The 5,861-nt window shown below is 42.6% G+C and overlaps 1 protein-coding gene across 1 annotated transcript in view; it reads left to right on the forward strand.

Moving 5' to 3' along the window:
• Window positions 1-332: 332 nt before the first annotated feature.
• Window positions 333-5,861, forward strand: part of AGTR1 (angiotensin II receptor type 1) — a 51,119-nt gene continuing 45,590 nt past the window's right edge. Inside the window, exon 1 of the mRNA XM_027876037.1 lies at window positions 333-774. The gene's annotated coding sequence lies outside the window, so the exon portion shown is untranslated. The remainder of the gene's footprint in view (window positions 775-5,861) is intronic.

Below are 5,861 nucleotides of genomic sequence, written 5' to 3' on the forward strand. Positions count from 1 at the left end.
GAGAGGAAGGGAGCAGAAGCTCCCAGCTCTAGCCGGGAAAGTTTCAGCCAGACATTGGGAGGGAACAGAGACACAGTGTACCATAGAGAGCCCCAGCAGTCCCCTTTTGATGACCCCCTCCAGGTTGGCGGATGTGATTAGATGAAGTGGCTGATTAACGAGGCGTCTCGGGGCTGCCATCGCCTTCTGGGACGGTCCTGGAGGGGCTCCCGGAGGAGGCGGGGATGGGGGAGGGGAGGAGGCAATAATCCTAATACAAGCCCTAGCCGCGCCCCTGGGAAGCCGGCAGCGCTCCGCAGCTACGCCCCTCTATATAAAACGATGCAGCGGTGGCCGCCTTGACAGCCCCTGCCCAGAAGTACTTCTGGATCAGGCGAGGCGGGGCTGGGCTGGACTGGGCTGGACTGGACTGAGCAGCGCAAAGCGGAGGGGAGCTGAGCCACCCCTGCCCCTGGTCGGTCCCGGGCAATGATCGATGGAGGCGAGCAGCCTCCTCTGCCCGGCGCCTGTGTGAGGGGGCGAGCCCAGAGTCCCTGCTGCTCATTGCACAACCACCGCGGCCAGCTCAGCAGCCGGAGCCGCCGCTGCCACGGCCGCGCGGGACCCCTGGAGCCCTGAAGTTTGGCCCTTCGGTCCCCAAGAGTTACTTTGCGAGGCTCCGTCTGCTCCGGCGCCGGTAACTGACAAGACGCGGGCGCCCCGGGCAGTGAATGCAGCCCAGCCCCCAGCAGGGCATTGCCAACGCTCCTACTTGGTCCCCTGCCTCAGAGCCAGGTAAGGAAGGTGTGGGGTGGGATCGTTTGTCCTTGAGTTGTTTTTCCTTACACCCATTTTCCCTCAAGGAGAAGGAAAGCCAACTTACTCTGGGCTGTAGAAACAAAGTTGCTTTAAAAAAAAGAAAATCATCAACTATGTCATGAGACTCTGAAAGGAAAAGACCAAAAATGTGGCAGAAATTGGGCGTGAGGGTTGAAGCTGTTTTTCCCACCACTCCCGCCCCTCAGCTAATTCCTGTTGTCTAACCTCACCCTCTGAGCTCTTCATTTTTTGCTTTGGAATAACAGTCCAGTCGTGTTTTGCTACCTCAGAGAAGGCATTCTTAACCTGGACAGATTTGCAGATTTCAGGGGAAACCATGAACTTGGACAAGGAGAAAAAAATAACATCTTTATTTTCACTAATCCTCAATCTGAAATTTAGCATTTCCTTTAATTATGTCAAAACCCTATTGTGAGAAGTCCATACATAGCATTCACTAGATGACCAAGGGAGTCCACGATAGAAAAATGGTTAAGAATCTCTGCTCTAGAGGGAACCTGTAGATCAAAGTCCTTCCTCACCTCCACAAGCTTCTAACTTTTAATATGCTAATATTTCACAAAGCTGGATATGAAAGATGTGTATTCTACTTATCACTGGGAGCCAGGGCTGCATTCAATCAACATGTATTTATTAAACACCTATGCACTGTCTTTCCATGTACCATGCACTGTCTTATAAAATAATTCGTATAATTCTTACCTGGACTGCACTTTGCCATACTCGGATTGGTCTCTTATTTTCTCAATTTACAGCCAGGCCATTAGTATACCTAAGGCATATATTTATTTGTTCGTTTATTTCTTAAGACTGGGTCTCCCCCATCTCTCTTAGGGTATTCTTGTAGGCCATCACTGCTGATAAGCCTAGGATATTTGACGCGCTCTTTTTCTGACCTGGACAATTCGGGTGGATCTCAGGGGCTCAGTGTATGGAAGCCATACTTAGGGTGACCACCTTATTGACAATAACCCATTGCAGCTCAAGATTCCCAAATTCAAGAGATGTTCTTGCCTCATCTCCCCAGTAGCAAAGATAACCTTTACCATGCCCAACCCAAAACTATTATCTTTTAAAAGGTTGTCAGTTGCCCAGGCTTAAAATGGTAGCCCTTTTCTCTGCTGTGCCCAACTTTCCAGCTCTCCAAGTTCTCCAATTTACACACATTGGCCAGATTTTAACAACCGCCAGAACTGGGACTTTGGTAACCTGTCCCCTAGAGTTTAATTTCCTCCACCTATTTAGTGAAACAGTATGGTACAGCATAAAGAACAATGGATAAGGAGGCAGAAAATCCAACTCTGTCTGTGTGACCTTGGATAAGTCTCTTCACCTCCTTTGGCTGCATTTTCAAAAAAAAAAAAATGGAGTGGGATTAGAGAGCCTTTGAGGTCCCATTTGGCTTCAAATCTATGGTCCTTACTAGGAAAGGGGGCTCAAGTTCCTTTCCCTTCCCTCCATATTTCAGGGCCTCATCCAACTTACTTAGGCTACATTCCTCACCTATCTAAGTTTCCTTATCAATGGAGTCCTCCACACATTCTTCTACTGTTTTCCTTCAGAAATATTCTCTGCTTTCGGCCACTGGTGGTAGAGTAGATACAGTTCTGGCCCTAGAGTTGGTACCACCTGAGTTTAAATCCAGACACTTCCTAGCTATGTGACCCTGGGGAAGTCACTTAACCTCTGTCTACCTCAGTTTCCTCATTTGTAAAGTAAAGATAGTTAATGCACCTACCTCTCAAAGTTGTTGTGAGTCTTAAATGTGATAGTTGCTAAAAAAAAAACACTTGGCATAGTACCTGGCACATAGTAGATGCTATATAAGTTTATTCTCTTCTTTTGTCCTTTTCCCAACTTCCTGGCAACAACAAGCTTTATCTCTTCCTGAGAGAGATCAATAGCCTCTGTGAGTTTGCCCTCAAAATTACTCTCAGCTACAATAGCTAACAAAGTTTCAAGGTTTGTGCAGTCAGTTGGCTCTTCCTGGGAATCTCTAGACTCACATTTCTCTGAACCCTATCAGGGAAAATAAGTTCCCTAGATGCCGTTGTTATACAGAGATCATATGTATTCCCCAGATCCATCTAAATCCGTTCTTATCGTGTCTGACACCAAGTAGATTTTTTTTTCACTAATGACTTGCAAATTTACCTTAAATACAATGATTAGAAATCGTCACAACCTCAATACTAGGTATCTATTTTTCACACATAGGAATGGCTGGTTGTGGGAGTTTTTTTTGTTGTTGTTGTTGTTGTTGTTTTTTGTGTGTGTGTTGATGTCTTTCAGTATTCTGTTTTCCTCTGGGACTGTAGCTTGAGGCTTGGCTGTGTTTTCTTTTTAAAGCTGTTTTGGGGCAGGATATTGACAAAAGAAATAAGGCAAGAACTTTCTCCCAATCCAACATACTAACTGGTTTTTCCTCTCTGCCTCTATAAACCTGTTGACACACGTGAAACTCTGTAGGTGTTTCATCTTCTAGATGTCGTCTTTGGTTGTTTCCATCTCGGTCTTTACATTCCCAGGTCCTGAGGCAGAACCTCACCCTAGGTCAACCTCATTTATAAGACAGAAGGTGGATATGGCTTCCAATGATGCAGATTATAACCACTGATCATAAGATCTCAGATGTTAGAGCTTCAAGGACAACTGAGTCCAATCCCCTGTTTTACAGATGAGAAAACTTAGCGACAGAGAGGAACATGGAGTGACTTGTCCAGTGTCACACAGCTAGTAAGTATTTAAAGCAGAATTTGAACCCAGGTTTTCCTGACTCAGAACCCAATGCCCCATCCATTTCACCAGGATTTCCCAACCTGGGATATACATGCTCTAAAGGGATGTGAGAAGCTTATTAGGGGAGCTATAAGGAATTAATTAACCTATTTTATTTCTTATGTGCATATATTACAATACATTTCCTTTCATATTGAATGCCCTAGAATTTATTTTATTTCATATCAAAATTTATTTTATTTCATATCAAATACTGAAAACTATTCTATCTCTCAGGCCATCTATATAGGCCCATCTCATGTAACTGTAGTACATATCATCCCATAAATTCACTTCTAGGGGCCTTCCTTGAGCTCTCCTTGCCCACTAAGATGTTTCCTTGATTTGGCTAACTAGCTAAGGCATTCTTAACTTAGAGTCCTATGGATGGATTCCAAAAGGTCAATTAACTTGGATGGGAATAAAATTACATATTTATTTTCAATAACCTCTAACTGAAATTTAGCATTTTTTTAGTTACTTAAAAAACATTGTTCTGAGAAGGGGTCTGTAGGCTTCACCTTAGTGCCCTAGAAGTCTATGATACAAAAAAGAAGGAAGATGTCTTAACCTAAATACTTGTCCATACCTGTCCCTTTAATCAATCTCAACCCACCAACCCTCCACTTTTAACTCTTCACTTGCTTACAAAGGACAGATTGTTTCATATGCTGATTTCCTCAAGTTATCCAATAAATTTGTTAAAGTTTCATCATTTTAAGCTCTGGTTCAGCCACCTCTTTAATTTTTTTTCCTGGGACTCCATTCCACCTTCATTTTCTCTATTCAAATCATCAGTGACCTGTATTTCTGGTTTGGCTTCTATCTGGTCTTACATTGACCAAGTCATGCCTTCTACCTTGACAAATGTTGCTAGTGTAAATTGAAAGTTTGCTTCTCTGGACAACTGAACACATATTTCTGTCATTTTCTGTCCCCAGAGCTTCATTCTACAGCTTTCTTGTCCCAGGTTTCTGTATATCAGCTCCAAGATTTTGTAGTGAGAAGAGTCTTTTAAAAAGAGTTTTCACTTATCCAGTTGTTTGTGGATTTTACAACTTTCTGGCCCCTCTTTCCTCAATGCCACATAATTTTTGGCATTTCACTTCCAAATAGGAAGAAAAGTGTTTCCTAGTCCTTGAAGCTCAATGCATAATATCTCTTCCATCCTTCACGGCTATAGGCATACATCAGACAGAAGAAGATTGAGGGTGGGGAGGGCAGAGAAGAGAGGAGAATGAGGGGACAAGAAAAGAAATTTAAACCTATTAAATTGGTGACAGATAAAATATTTGGCAAAGGAGGAATCTGAAACACTTGGTTAAGATGAATGTTGTCAATAAAATGTCCACATAATTTTCTTTTTTAACCCTACCCAAGTGGAAAACTGAGAGATGGTTATATTTTGCTTTCAAACCTGTTTCTCCCAGGGATATAAATAGTGAGGCATAAGACATATCTTGTTTGTTCTTAGTTCATTTGTGTATTAAAGTTCTCATTGTTTGGTTGCCAGAAATTAGCTCCTGCCCACAACGCACGTAGTTACATGAATACCTATCCCTTTTCCCTTTGCCTGCCCACTGTGTCCATTGCTAATGACCTCCAGGGACTCTCAAAGCAAGGATTCTTAACCTTAATAGATTTCAGGGGGACTACGAACTGATACAGGGAAAAATTACTCGCCCTAATTGAAAGTTATTACAATTTAGCACTTCCTTCCATCATGAACATATGCCCCAGAAATCATATTAGCAATGCTGTAATTGATCTCCCTTGTAAGTCTATTAATTTTATTTTATACATTTAAAAACAGGTGTCCATAGATTTCACAAGATTGTCAAAGGGAACCATGAGATGGAAAAAAAGTTAAGAACTGTCTCAAATAGACTCTTCTCTCTCTCTCTCTTTTTTTAGCTTACAGAGTTTGAGTCTATTTAAATTGTTTAAGTCAGAGGCCCTTAACCTAGCAGCCATGGACACTTAGATTTCAGAGGATCCATGAACTTGGATACGGAGAAGTTACATCTTGATTATCACTGCCCCCTGACTGAAATTTAACATTTCCTTCAATTATTTAAACACTTTATTCTGAAAAGGAGTCCACAGGCTTCACCAGACTGTCAAAGGGGTCCATGTCACAAGGGACATTAAGAACTCCTGATTTAAGTTAAAGTTGTCTTGAGGAAGAGACAAAGACAAAGAGAGACACAAACACACAGAGAGAGAGAGAGAGAGAGAGAGAGAGAGAGAGAGAGAGAGAGAGA

Source organism: Vombatus ursinus, unplaced genomic scaffold, assembly GCF_900497805.2.
Source record: "Vombatus ursinus unplaced genomic scaffold, bare-nosed wombat genome assembly UNPS02014810.1, whole genome shotgun sequence".
In the NCBI taxonomy this organism is placed as follows: Eukaryota; Metazoa; Chordata; class Mammalia; order Diprotodontia; family Vombatidae; genus Vombatus; species Vombatus ursinus.